This window comes from Biomphalaria glabrata, chromosome 10 (assembly GCF_947242115.1).
Source record: "Biomphalaria glabrata chromosome 10, xgBioGlab47.1, whole genome shotgun sequence".
Classification (NCBI taxonomy): domain Eukaryota; kingdom Metazoa; phylum Mollusca; class Gastropoda; family Planorbidae; genus Biomphalaria; species Biomphalaria glabrata.
This window is the reverse complement of record NC_074720.1, coordinates 18,635,415-18,651,092: the sequence shown is the minus strand read 5'-3', so window position 1 is coordinate 18,651,092 and position 15,678 is coordinate 18,635,415. Positions and strand designations below refer to the sequence as shown.

The 15,678-nt window shown below is 39.6% G+C and overlaps 1 protein-coding gene across 3 annotated transcripts in view; it reads right to left on the bottom strand.

The window, feature by feature from the left end:
- The window catches only part of LOC106079856 (basic helix-loop-helix ARNT-like protein 1), a 157,019-nt gene that overhangs the window by 108,033 nt on the left and 33,308 nt on the right, over nt 1–15,678 (bottom strand). The window contains exon 3 of one of the 3 annotated variants that reach the window (XM_056045011.1): nt 284–390. The exons of the other annotated variants lie outside the window; for them this stretch is intronic. The gene's annotated coding sequence lies outside the window, so the exon portion shown is untranslated. The remainder of the gene's footprint in view (nt 1–283; nt 391–15,678) is intronic. 3 annotated transcript variants of the gene reach the window in all.

Sequence of the window (15,678 nt, the reverse complement as noted above, 5' to 3'; positions counted from 1 at the left end):
AGGACTTTAACGTCTTATAAGTCGCTAAGTACCTACGTACAAAAACAAGAGGGGAGTTTGGTCCCGTGTTACACTTTATAGACCATGTGTACATGTCCAGACTAGATTACACCAAATGTGTACATTTACATCATTTTTTTTAAATAATTAGTGTCATTCTGCAATATCGCGTCTCCGAGTCCAGGGCATCCACGTTTTGTTTTTTGTTTGATCAAGGGCAGCTCAATATTATTTTAGTGGGCTGACTTGTACCAAATGTACATTTATCTGAATATATTGTTACCATTTCCATTTTTGTTTGTACAATCAGCTTGGGTTCTGGCTGGAAACTGGACGGGTATCTTGAAAAAGCACTGACGATTTGTCCAAAAAATTTGAGTTTAAGTTTACCTTTGGGAGAAAAAAAAATGGGCACACTATGAAAACTCGTTAGAATGTTTCAAAATATAATCATCTTAAAATTTAATTTTGGCTTCAATGGTAATGTTACAAATTAGCTGAAATGTTTCTTTGTATTCATTAAAAAGCTCAAGAAAAAAATAGTTCCATATAAACATTAGCGCACCGTCTTACGTATAAGTTCCAGTCCATGTGCACTTGTCAAACTATGAACTAGACGTAACTAGGACTAGACTGTTAATAGACACATTGGATTGTGTGCACAGGTCATCGGAAAGACAATAATGAAGCATTGGAAGAAATAAATAGAGTGAAATCACCAGGCACCATCAGCTTCATAAAAAAGGAATTGATTTAAAAAACAAAATGATGTTACTTTCTCCTATTATCTTGCTTCTCTTCACGGGTTGGAAGCTTGAATATGTGAAGGAGAATGTCAAGAGTTAAACACGCGTACAGCAGGTTCAATATTACTATTGAAATAATCAAAACGTGTACTTTGTAATGAGAAACGAAATAAAATGATAATAATCTAAGCCAGTGGATCAGGGGGGGGGGGCAAAATGCTAAGACGAAGATAAGCATTAATTATTAAAACAAAAATGTATTTTATCAATTTGTAAAAGAGATGGAACGACATTTTGCTTTAAAATCAGGGTGTAGATTAATGTCACACAGCCTAGAGACACTTTGAACCTCATCTCATGTTATCAATTATGTGGTGGCAGTCATAAATAATGTTTAGTTTGAAGAGAGTGGCAATAGAGAATAATAGATCCAAGTTTTTACAACGCTTATATTAACTCTATCTTTCTTATATGTTTGGATTTTTTAATCGAATTTTCGACCACGTCTACTCATCCAATCGTCATCAAGTTTGCATACAAGCAATGAGTCTCTGTGACATTCAACCGAGACTGTGACAGACATCAATGCTTAAAGTTTAGCTTCAGTCGTATATTTATTTTTATATTGATAAGACTTTGTGGCAAAATAGCGCTACTATTTTTAGGAATTATCAAGAAAAATAATATCAAGGTCCCAAGAGAAGTGTAAACACTGTCTTCTGGAAACTTCGAGTTTCTACACAGAAAAATAATGAAAGGGAAACGACTCGTTTTCAGTAGGAATACATTCTTCTAACCTTAGTTTGAAAACCTATATAGAGAGAGGAGAGGAGTTTATTTAAAAAAAGAAAAAGTCTGTTCAGATAATAAATTTAAACCTACTAATGTGAGTGTATTATTGACTTTGGATTATAATGTTTATTATTGCTTATGAATTCGTGTATATTTCATCTTTTTCTTTTTACTTAAAGGATGAAATTATTTTATTTCGTAAAAAGGAATTCTGTAATTTCTTGACTTGAGCAAAAGTCTTCATGATACAATGAGATATTAGGTCATCAGATGAATATAGGAGAAAGACGTATTCAACACCTAAGTCCAATGTAACACAAAGAAACTATTTGTGTCCTTACTTTCTAAGTTCATTGAGGTCTGGTCTACACTCTACACAACATATACATGGCAAGTCTTATTTGTCACTCACAGAAAATACTTTCAAAAGATATCGAGAAAACAAAAACCCAAAATGACTTTGGCTCAACATGTACGGCTGCACGAGCCCTTACACGTACACAGTATTCCACACATCACACTATAAGACATATTCCACACATCACACTATAAGACATATTCCACACATCACACTATAAGTCATATTCCACTCATCACACTATAAGACATATTCAACACATCACACTATAAGACATATTTCACACATAACGCTATAAGACATATTCCACACATCATACTATAAGACTTATTCCACACATCACACTATAAGACATATTCCACACATCACGCTATAAGACATATTCAACACATAACACTATAAGACATATTCAACACATATCTCACTATAAGACATATTTCACACATAACGCTATAAGACATATTCCACACATCATACTATAAGACTTATTCCACACATCACACTATAAGACATATTCCACACATCACGCTATAAGACATATTCAACACATAACACTATAAGACATATTCAACACATATCTCACTATAAGACATATTCAACACATCACACTATAAGACATATTCAACACATCACACTATAAGACATATTCAACACATCACACTATAAGACATATTCCACACAACATACTATAAGACATATTCAACACATCACACTATAAGACATATTCCACACATCACGCTATAAGACATATTCAACACATAACACTATAAGACATATTCAACACATATCTCACTATAAGACATATTTCACACATAACGCTATAAGACATATTCCACACATCATACTATAAGACTTATTCCACACATCACACTATAAGACATATTCCACACATCACGCTATAAGACATATTCAACACATAACACTATAAGACATATTCAACACATATCTCACTATAAGACATATTCAACACATCACACTATAAGACATATTCAACACATCACACTATAAGACATATTCAACACATCACACTATAAGACATATTCCACACAACATACTATAAGACATATTCAACACATCACACTATAAGACATATTCAACACATCACACTATAAGACATATTCCACACATAACGCTATAAGACATATTCAACACATCACACTATAAGACATATTCAATACATAACACTATAAGACATATTCAATACATAACACTATAAGACATATTCCACACAACACGCTATAAGGCATATTCAACACATCACACTATAAGACATATTCAACACATCACACTATAAGACATATTCCACACAACACACTATAAGGCATATTCAACACATCACACTATAAGACATATTCAACACATCACACTATAAGACATATTCAACACATCACACTATAAGACATATTCCACACAACATACTATAAGGCATATTCAACACATCACACTATAAGACATATTCAACACATCACACTATAAGACATATTCAACACATCACACTATAAGACATATTCAACACATCACACTATAAGACATATTCCACACAACATACTATAAGACATATTCAACACATCACACTATAAGACATATTCAACACATCACACTATAAGACATATTCCACACAACATACTATAAGACATATTCAACACATCACACTATAAGACATATTCAACACATCACACTATAAGACATATCCCACACAACATACTATAAGGCATATTAAACACATCACACTATAAGACATATTCCACACAACATACTATAAGGCATATTCAACACATCACACTATAAGACATATTCAATACATCACACTATAAGGCATATTCAACACAAAACACTATAAGACATATTCAACACAAAACACTATAAGACATATTCAACACATAACGCTATAAGACACATTCAATACATAACACTTTAACAGAGGTTCTCAAACTGTGGTACGCGGATCCCAGGTCCGCAAGATGAGCAGAGGGGTCCGCAGAAAGATAAAAATTATATGCAATAAAAATAACTTCTCTCAAAGGCAGTATATCCAATCGGATAATTTTCATAATAATTAACTCGCACCTCACTACTGTTTAATCTGTCTATTATGAACTTTTCTATGACAAACTAAATCAAACAATTGAAAACATTTGTCACTTGGATATTCCCGACTGGTTATTGAACCCTTGAACGCGTGAACAAACTCAGAACCCAATCACAGATGAATTCATGCTAATACAGGAGCAGGGTTTTTGAACTAGCCACATCGACAATTTCTGAACAAGGATACTACAAATTCTGGTTACAAAAACAATTTTATAGTCTGCATTATGAGTCATTGTACAGAAACTTACTGCTCTCCTGTCTTCTTCTTTAGTACAACGCGGATTCATTGCAGTAATGAACAGAAATGTGTGCTCGATGAAATGTGTGCTCAATGAAATGTGCGGTTGCTACAAACATTGTGCTCGGATATAAATATGCTTATAAAATCTCCCCAACCTCCACCCCCAATTTTGTTTACATTTCTTTTTAAAACAAAAAGTTATAACCTCAATATAAACACTTCATTTGTAGCTTATATACGATGTATTTAAGATGCTTTCTTCACATAGGGGCATGTTTCGACTATTTAAAGGGTCTCCGGCTCAAACAAGTTTGAGAATCTCTGCACTATAAGATATTTAACACTATAAGACATATTCAACACACAACACTCTATAAGACATACAATACTAAAAGGCCCAACCGAAAACTATATTTGTATATTTGTACTTGTGAATGATCCAATTTCTTCCCACTTACAAATTGCCTGTTAGGTGTGGCTACTCGTTCTATTAGCCACACAATCTTCCTAGTCATAGGAATAAGAAGAACTCTAGATCAATTGCCTCTTACTGAAACCCATTCCCTATTGACCAGCCTAGACAACTCTCACCAGTTCAAACATTGTCTTGTTTTAGACACCAATTTCTGGAGCAAAGACTCTGCCCGACATTTTTTTTTCTTTGCAACCTCGGAATGAATCCAAATCTACTGATACCTGTGACAGCTCGGAGATATGATCCAGGTCAAGGCAGAACAATTATGCCCCACTCACACACCGGGTGAGACTCACGCCAACTTGTCCTTACCCACGCAGACACAATGTTATATCACACGGAAGCCAGACTACAAGCAGACGTCATATGACAGCCAAAGCTTTGGTCAGAAGATAATACTTGAAGAAACGCAAGCACATAATAGATACCAGTAGACAAGCAGACTGGATGGGGACAGTAGAGAACTGTGTGATGGAATATTGAATCATGCCAGATTTAGACTCAAATCTTGTTATGGCTAATACTGAAACATCCCAGATTTAGAGATACAGTCAAATTGTGTTCTAGTTAATACTGAAGTAATCTAGATATAGACTTACAGACCAATCATGTTATGGGTAATATGGATGTTTCGCAATCTGTAAAAAATTCCTAACAAGCTATACAGCAATGGATCACTTGTCAATCAGTTATATGAAAATCAGTTAATTTAAACATTTGTTTTTCTAATTACATTTTACTGGCCTAAATGTTGATATTGCTTGGTTACAGCAGAGTCTATAGCAGTGATTCCCAAAGTGGTCCATATAGACCCCCAGGGGTCTACGAAGATCTCCAAGGGGTCTACGAAAGTAAAAAAATAAATTGGGGGTCTATGAGATGTCCACGGGGGTCTACGGTAATAGATTTCATTTAAGCAGGTCGTAACTTAATTTTCACATTCCATTAATGTAATTATTTCATACACTAATATATGATTTGTACCCGAGTTAATCCTTTCAATATTTATCCTGCTATTGAAACAAAACATTCTTGTGTTCAATTTCAATACTTATTTAAATAGCTTAATTTGGTCTACATGTAACTAGTATTTAAAAAAAAAAAAAAAGAAATGTAGACTGTACAGCATTAATTATTTAAAATTGGGATTCATTCCTTCCTTGTCAAACACGCAGTTGCCTAAGTGGCTCTTTTATGACGATATGACACCAGTTACGATGGAGGATCATCTGAGACAATGCCACCCTGACAAAAATTAAGATTTGAACAACTTTCGAACACTCAAAGTTCAGAATTGACCCACAAAATCTCTGTTCGACATCATATAGAGAAGATAATGGTTTGTGAGCGTCTTACAAGATTTCTTTACGTATAGCAAAATACGGAAAACAGCAAAGGTCAAACATAGTTATTACCTTTTTACAAAAACCTATATCTGTTACTATTAAAAGAATTTCTTTAAGCGACAATACTGTTTAAGGTCGCTTCGGTGGCATGTGTTATAAAATTAAAACCTTCTTATGTAAATCTTTGCAAAAGATATAAATACAGTTTGGTCAGACAAGGTGTAGCGCTGTGTGCTACGAACTTTCTAATGGTCACCATCTTATCTCATCTCATCTCATCTATGCCTGTGGTCCTTTCTGGGCATAGACCACCGCCCACCAACCAGCTTTCTCCAGGCATCTCGGTTCTGGGCGAGACTCTCCAACTGTCTCAACGTCTTGCCCATATGCTTGGCATCTGCTTCCAAATCGCGGTGCCATGGTAAAGCTCGAGCAGCCTTCCATTAGCTGAAGAACACCTGGGGATCTAGGGAAAAAAGCACCACCACCAAGATTAGGCTATGTAACACCATTGTTAAGCGATACTACTTTATGGAGAAGAGACCTGGAGAACCACCATCACCACCATGAAAAAAATCCAGGTATTCATCAATAGCTGCCTGCGGAAGATTCTTACAATCCGCTGGCCAGACAAGATCTCGAATGAGGAACTGTGGCAAAGAACATTGAAGTAGATATCCTTCAGAGACGCTGGAGATGAATAGGTCACACCCTTTGCCAGCCTGCATCCAGCATAACATGGCCAGCCCTAGCCTGGAACCCACAAGGAAAGAAGAAGAGGGGACGGCCCAGGGATACATGGCAGAATGGTCACCGTCTCCTTATATTTCCTTAAGGTTGACCGACGAGTCCTGGTTTAGGCTCCAGTTACTCGCCTTTGCCCCGCTCCTGTTAATAAAAACAGTTCCGCAGATTTAATATTTGAGCCACACGTGAGAGATCAAGAAATACACGAGAAACTGCTCTTTGCGAAACCTTTTACAATGATACTTATGGCATATTCATTAATTAATTAATTAATATTTAATGTTAGAAAGACTAATTAATAGAAAAACAGATTTGTGTATAAAACATTATATCCGTAGTTGTGTAGTTTTAAATTACTATTTCACTCTTCAGCTCACTACAGTTAGAAATTTGTTTAAAAATAATGTTGATGAATTTGCAAAAATTTGCAAGTTGAGTAGGGGGTCTACCGAAAACCAGAAAACATGGCAGGGGGTCTACGAGACAAAAAGTTTGGGAACCACTGGTCTATAGGTTGATATTGTTAGGTTACAGCAGAGTCTATATGATGATATTGTTAGGTTACAGCAGCCTATATGTTGATATTGCGTGGTTGCAGCACGGGGTGTATGGGGTATCTAGGAGGGGTAGCACCTCTAGTGGACAGGTAGTCGTACCCTCTTTTTGAGGGTAGCTTGTCTCACTCTTGGTCCCCACTCGGTACCCAACTCTCACCTGTGGCTCCCAGAAGCTGTAGCATGCGCAGCGGCCACACCCCGGAAACGGCTTTGACTGGCCGGCTAAACCAGGTAGAGGGTATCTGACGTGTCCATGGCACTCAGTACACTGAGGTTCTGTCAAACCTAGCATGTGAAGTCTGGACTTGGCGGCCTGTGCGTAACGTCACAAAACTGGACTAATCGGACAGAATGGCAAGTACCAGCACAGTGCTGTGGAGTACTCAAGAGCAGGACAAGACACACAGAAAGTCTCTGGTCATCCACTGCACCCAAACTTGTCCCCGGACGTCTTGACCAAATCTTACTTCCGGAAAAGGACGGGCTTTTGGGCGAGAGAGTGAGGTCGCAGTGTTGCGCGAATCTTCCTCACTTTAATCCAAATTCCAGCGCAAGTTACTTGTCATCCCCCCCCCCCCATAGCAAAGCCCTCAGCCCCCTGGATGACAAAGTGGTCATCATCGAACCACGATGGACGAACTATATATTGTTAGGTTACAGAAGAAAATTTTGGATTAAATCAGATGTTGTATCAGACGATGATGTTATATAATTTCAGTGATGTGTTTAACTTCCTCTTCACCAGGATTCGTACCCGGGACCCCTGGTTCAGAAGCCAAGCGCTTTACCGCTCAGCCACCGCGCCTCCAGTGAAATAGATGAGCGAAAGGAAGTCTGTCATCATTATAATGAACATTTATAACCCCATTTGAGACTCACTGATCATATGACACTGCGAACAAAACGTCGTCACACGATAGAAGAAACCAAGAATGCTACATGTACTGGGCTCGTAGACCATTCATTAGGATGATATATTAAGCCTGAAGAAAGATTTCATTGCTAACACTAGTAACAGATCAATTCCACTCAGGAACCGAGCAATCCATGGGGTAGATGTCCTAAAGTCCATCTGTATCCAGGCCTAGGGTTAACAAAGGTTTTATGTTGCCTGCTTTTACTTTAGCTAAGGCTAGGTTTGTATGTTGCAGTGTAATAAATATATAAACTGTTCTGTTGTCACAGATAAATATATAACATACTGTTGTAACCTTGTTCTCCCCCCCCCCCGACTGACCATTTTTCCCCACGTGAGAACTTTTTGAATTTTGTTTATGTTTGGAGGCGAAACTGACCTGAGCGAGTGTGTTGAGGTAAAAAAGTAACTGGAGTTATGATCGTGGATTCTTCAACGGAGGATTGTTTTTCTTAAATCGGTTTTGTGAATAGTTGTATGTACATTTCGATTAGGAGGACTGTGGAATTATTTCGATTACTTGGATTATTGACTGTTCGTAGTAGATTGTGCTTCTGCGACCAGAAGGATATCGGCGACCTGACAATCGGTGAGTTAACTATCTTTAGCCTACTCCAAAGTCGTAACAACTGGTGTCACAAGTGGGACCCCGCCCACTCTACTTACAATGTCTACTTCTAAACGCCTTCACGAGCTCCAGATTAATGAAATCCGAAAGGAGCTAAAGAGGCGAGACATCGTAGCGTCAGGAAACAAAGAAGCCCTTGTTAGCCGTCTGAGAGAGGCCTTGAAAGAAGATGGGTTCGACCCGGACACTCACGAGTTCGAAGTGAAGACTGATCTCGGCGGAATATTGAGTGAAATGAAAAAAGAGCTACTAGGGTCAATGCAAACAATTGCGACTAGCCAGAAAACAGATATGGAGGAATTCAGAATTAAGCTAAGGGATGAAATCGCTGCAGTGAAGTCGGAGCTCACAGTGCAGATGGAGCAAAAGATTCAAGTCCTTAGCGACGAGGTCCAGGCAGTCAGAGTTGAGCTGGGCAAGGTTAAAGGCACAAAAGTAAATTTAGGGTCAAGCGAGGCGACTGGAAAAGTCAAGCCACCTATCTTTGATGGTACGGTTTCGTGGACAGTTTATAAAAGACAATTTGAGGCGGCTGCAAAAGTGAACAACTGGAGAACAAACGAAGAAAAAGCCACTGGATTAATGCTTGCGTTACGAGGAAAGGCCACTGAATTGCTCCAGATAGTAAGCGACCAGCAAGATTATGAGGCACTTGTTAGAACTATGGAATTGCGATTCGGGGACGAACACATGAAGGAGGTTTATAGGGTGCAATTGAAGACTCGGCAGCAAAAACCAGGAGAGACACTACAAGAGTTGATGGCAGACATCGAACGACTGGCACGCTTGGCTTATCCGACCCTGACCCAAGAGATCTTAGACGTTCTCGTCACAGACGCGTTTATCGATGGTGTTCATGACCCCGAATTGAAGAAGGCCATCCGATTGAGTGGGAAACGAGAGGCGAGCGATGCTTTGATATACGCCTTATCTTTTGAGGCAGCTAAAGGCACAGCGAAAACGACCTATTTCAGTCGGGGGCTCCATGTGCAGGAGGAGGACCTCACGCATATTATCAGACAGGTGGTGGACACGATAGAGGACCGGCGGTCACAGCAGATGCCCAGGCAGAACAGGTCGGTCTTTCGCTGCTGGAATTGCGATGCCCCTGGCCATATTCAAAGGAACTGTACTCGAAGAAATGCAGGCCGTCTGAGAGGAAGAGATGGATTGGGTAACCAGCAAGCAGCCACCGCCCAATCTCAGAACCAGGAAAACTAGATTCTGCCGGTCTCGTGGGGCGGAGACAGGCAGCGAGATTCACAGGAAGCCCTAGACTTATCATCCCAGTGGCTGTGTTAGGTAAAAATAGAAGTTTGAGTGTACAAGGGAAAGTAGGAGTTCGTTTCTGCAGATTTCTCTTAGATACTGGAGCATCAAGATCTATAATTCACCTTAGTCTCGTAGAAAACCACGTGATTCATGAAACAAGTGGCTATTCACTAAAAACAGCTAGTGGTGAACTGTTGCCGATTTTAGGACAAACCTTTGTAAATTTTGAGATAGCTAACCAACCTTTTAGTCACGAATTCTTGGTCGCCCATATCATGGATGAGTGTATTCTGGGACTAGACTTTATGCAATTATTTGGATTCACATTGAACATTGGGGGTGGCACAGTACAATATGGGAATCTAGAAATTCCCTTGCTGGGGGACAACATGGAAGAAGAACAGATTAAGAGGGTCTTGGTAACAGAAGACACGATCATACCCCCACAGTCTGAAGCCATTATATGGGGAACAATAGAAGGCAACGATCCCATGTCTATCACAAGCCTCGTAGAGCAGTCAAAGGAAGCATACAGAAGGTTGCCAGTTGGGAGAATATTGGTTGTTAGCAGAGAAGACAGGAGACAGACCTGTTCGCGTTATGAACGTTGACACTCAAGCTTGCAACCTACAAAAGAATAATGTTATCGCCACCTGTTGCCCAGTGGAGCTTATTGCAACGTGTGGTGCGGTGGCCCCTGTAGCTAGTGCATCGTTATGTGACTCTCGAATTGATCTAATGCTTGGAGATGTGGGCGAGAATCTGTCAGAAGAAGAGTACAATAAAGCTAAACAACTGTTGCTAGAGTTTAAAGACATCATGCCCGACAGTGAAAATGAAGGTGGTCGGACTAATATGGTAACCCATAGGATAGATACAGGTAACACTAGACCAATCCGGCAAACACCACGGCGATTACCATTAGCAAAGCAACAAGAGGCCGCTCACATGTTGGAACAAATGAAGGAACAAGGAATTATAGAGCCGTCTAACAGCCCATGGTGCTCGCCTGTTGTTCTGGTTCAAAAAAAAAAGATGGCTCTCTGCGTTTTTGCGTTGACTACAGGGCTTTAAATAACGTCACACAAAAAGACAGCTATCCACTGCCGCGTATCGATGACACATTAGACACTCTTTCTGGAGCTCATATATTTTCAACCCTAGATCTCAAAAGCGGCTACTGGCAAGTAGGTTTACACCCTGATGACAAACAGAAAACAGCGTTCTCCACGGGAAACGGACTATGGCAGTTTACGGTTATGCCTTTCGGGCTCTGTAATGCACCGGCAACTTTTGAGAGACTGATGGAACAAGTTTTGCGGGGCTTAAATTGGAATGCTTGCCTGGTCTACCTAGATGACATTATAGTCTTCGGAAAGACATTTGATGAACACATACATAACTTGAGGGAAGTGATGCAGCGTATTCGAAGTGCGGGAATGAAACTAAATCCGAAGAAGTGCTCATTCTTTCAGAGGGAAGTTAAATATCTGGGACATATTGTATCCAAAGATGGGGTAAGCACAGACCCAGAAAAAACGGAAGTCGTCAAGCACTGGCCTACACCTACTAACCTTCATGAGCTCAGAAGCTTCTTGGGTCTTTGCAGCTATTACAGACGCTTTGTACCCAGTTTTTCCACTATCGCTAGAGCCCTTCACCAATTGACTGAGAGGAAGACGCAATTTCAATGGACGCCAGATTGTCAAGAAGCTTTTGAGAGATTGAAAGAGGCTCTCGTCTCATCGCCCATGTTGTCTTATCCCCTACCAGGTAATGTGTTTCAACTTGACACGGATGCTAGCAATACAGGGATCGGTGCTGTTTTATCACAGGAAGTGAATGGTAGCGAGAGAGTGGTAGCCTACTTTAGCAGAAGTTTGTCAAAAGCTGAACGAAATTATTGTGTGACTAGACGTGAGCTGCTAGCTGTGGTGGACTCCATTAAACATTTCCACAAGTATCTGTATGGACAAAGATTTAAGTTGAGAACAGACCATGCGGCCCTCCAATGGCTACTTTCCTTCAAGAATCCGGAAGGACAAGTAGCTAGATGGTTAGAAAGGTTACAGACTTATGATTTCGAAACACAACACAGGAAGGGACAAGCCCATTCGAATGCTGACGCTTTATCACGACGACCTTGTAAGCAGGAGTGCAAGCATTGCACAAAAGTAGAAGGGAAAACAAATGCCCTGGATTGTATGCGGTTGGAGCTAAGTGCGTCAGCATCTTGGTCTGAGGAGACGATAAGCAGAGAACAAAAGGATGACAAAGATATTGCCCCAATTTTGCAATGGAAGGAAGTTGGACAACGCCCTGATTGGCACCAAATTTCTAGTACGGGAGAGATTACCAAGGCTTACTGGGCACAATGGGACTCTCTGGTGATAGACAACGACGTCCTAAAACGGATTTGGGAGTCCACCGATGGGACCTCGACACGAGTACAACTAGTTTTACCAAAGATTAGAATCCCAGAAGTGCTACATGAAATGCACAACGGCTCCACAGGTGGTCACTTAGGCGTTAACAAAACGTTAGAAAAAGTCAGGCAAAGGTTTTATTGGTGTCGTTACAAGGAAGACGTAGAAGATTGGTGCAGGAAATGTGACCGGTGTGCGGCAACTAAAGGCCCGCAACGTCGAACTAGAGGACCCTTGCAACAGTACAACGTAGGTGTCCCATTTGAGAGAATCGCACTGGACGTAGCTGGACCTTTTCCTGAGACTAACAAAGGGAACAAATACATTCTCGTGATAATGGACTATTTTAGTAAATGGCCAGAAGCTTTCGCGATGCCCAACCAGGAAACCACAACAATAGTCGATATTTTGGTAGGACATTGGATTAGTCGGTTTGGTGTCCCAATGGAATTACATTCAGATCAAGGACGCAACTTTGAATCTAATCTGTTTCAGGAGATTTGTAAAATCCTGAATATCGAGAAGACGCGAACCACACCACTACGCCCTCAATCAGATGGGATGGTAGAACGCTTCAATCGTACGCTGGTACAGCACCTGGCTAAAATGTCAGCAGAACAGCAAAATGATTGGGATGATTACATTTCCCTATTCCTTCTGTCTTATAGAGGAGCAGTTCATGCAACTACAGGTTACACACCAGCCAAAATTATTGTTTGGTCGAGAACTTAGGATGCCAGCGGACCTCTTATTTGGACAGCCAGGAGACCAACCAACAACGGCAAGCGAATATGTAACAGGACTTCGAAAGAGACTAGAAGAGGTTCATGCAGTTGCAAGGAGTAGGATAAAAGACAGTAGCGACCTTATGAAGACCAGATACGATAGAAGAGCCAATTCTACGGGGTTTGAAGAACATGATCTTGTCTGGCTATACAACCCCAAGAGAAAGAAGGGAAGATCGCCGAAATTACAGAAAGACTGGGAAGGCCCATATCGGATTGTGAAAAGGATCAACGACGTTGTGTACCGGATCCAGAAGGGCCCTCGAACCAAATGCAAAGTGGTGCACCTAGATCGGTTGAACCGTTATTGTGGAGATGATGGAGAGTCTGTTCGGGACGCACAGACCTAGGGAGGGGGCAGTGTTGTAACCTTGTTCTCCCCCCCCCCCGACTGACCATTTTTCCCCACGTGAGAACTTTTTGAATTTTGTTTATGTTTGGAGGCGAAACTGACCTGAGCGAGTGTGTTGAGGTAAAAAAGTAACTGGAGTTATGATCGTGGATTCTTCAACGGAGGATTGTTTTTCTTAAATCGGTTTTGTGAATAGTTGTATGTACATTTCGATTAGGAGGACTGTGGAATTATTTCGATTACTTGGATTATTGACTGTTCGTAGTAGATTGTGCTTCTGCGACCAGAAGGATATCGGCGACCTGACAATCGGTGAGTTAACTATCTTTAGCCTACTCCAAAGTCGTAACAATACTGTAGACATTAATCAATAATAACAATAATAATAACAGAGACTTTGTGTTTATACAAGTAGACATAGAAGACTATCTTTTTTATTACGTCACATCCTGTTTTCTCACAAAACATTCACAACAAACAATGACGCAATATAAACATATTAGCACATAAACTGTTATTGCCCTCTGTGTACAAGAATGTTGCCGTAAATAAAATAAAAATATGATTCAAACTAATAAAACAAACAATTACAAATCTACCTAATCTGAAGGATTTAGTATCTCCAATAGTTTGTAAACTCTAGAAGTGCTGACAAGATGTTATACATATAAGATAAGTTGGAGGGATAAGTCAAGACCGCTCTATCGTTACAATTATTGATATAAAAAATATTTGAAACCTCTCCTTAATGAAAAAGTATGTACACTAATGATATCACTGAACTATATGCACTGTTGATATCACTAAACTATATACACTCTTGATATCACTAAACTGTACACACTGATGACATCAGTATGAAATGCAGGTAGGTTATAGAGAATTAACTTTTTACCAACTTTTTTTATGTTTCTGTCTTTAAAGTAATTCTACAACGTAAAAAAACAACAACATTTAGAGCAGTGTTTATTTTGTCTATTTATTTCAGAATCCCTCTCAATCTTCCAAGTTCATTTTTTTAAGGTTACATCATGTCGTCACCACATTTCTTCATATCGCCTAACAGAAATTTATTGTTGAACGAAAAAAACAGATCTAAAAAATAAAAGTATAAAAAAGCAGATTATTTATTGTGATTATCGAGAGATAGGTATTTCTACAGGAATTTGTCGGAAGGGCGGGATAGAGATTAATTATAGCATTCAAAGCAACAAAATGAAAGAGACAGACGAAGCTTACTAACAAAAAATCAGATCTATCAACATACAGAAAAAAACAATAAAAAAGTTGGTAAATCGGAAGGACCAACCAACAGAGAGACCTTCAGAAAAAAGAAACCAAAAGACAACTAGATAGACAAATAGATTATAAATATGTACATAATTTATAATTAAATGTATTCAATGAACTAAATGGGGTTGTGGCTATCGTTTCTGGTATAACAAAATACTCTTAAAGTACAACTGATAGATCTTGTTTACCTCATGGTTTAGCAGAGGAATACAAAATTGACAGCCCCCACTTTTTTTTTCCTTATTTGAGACAAGTGACACGTATGGCGGGGCCGCCTCACCACCCCCACACGTCAACCTGCTATTTTAAACGGTATTTCCATCTTTTTTAATCTTTTTTTTTTTTCGTATGAATTTCACATTTCCACTAATTCAGCCCTTGTCACGTGACAGCCGTTAGAAGCAACTTTCGTCTGTCGGACAGCGTCTTCCGGAACGTCATGACAAGACAATACTGACTCTCACAATCCTAGGAGTCTATCATAATGTCAGCATGTTCTAGCTAGTCAAATCCTTGGCACCCTGGACCATTACAACAACGATCCAGTGTTTGAATCCCTTGTCTCCTACCGCTCCAAGGAATGTTTTCACATGTCTCCCGTAGCGCCTTCGCGGCATTTTCGTCAGTCCTTGTCAAGGAAATACAAGAAATCA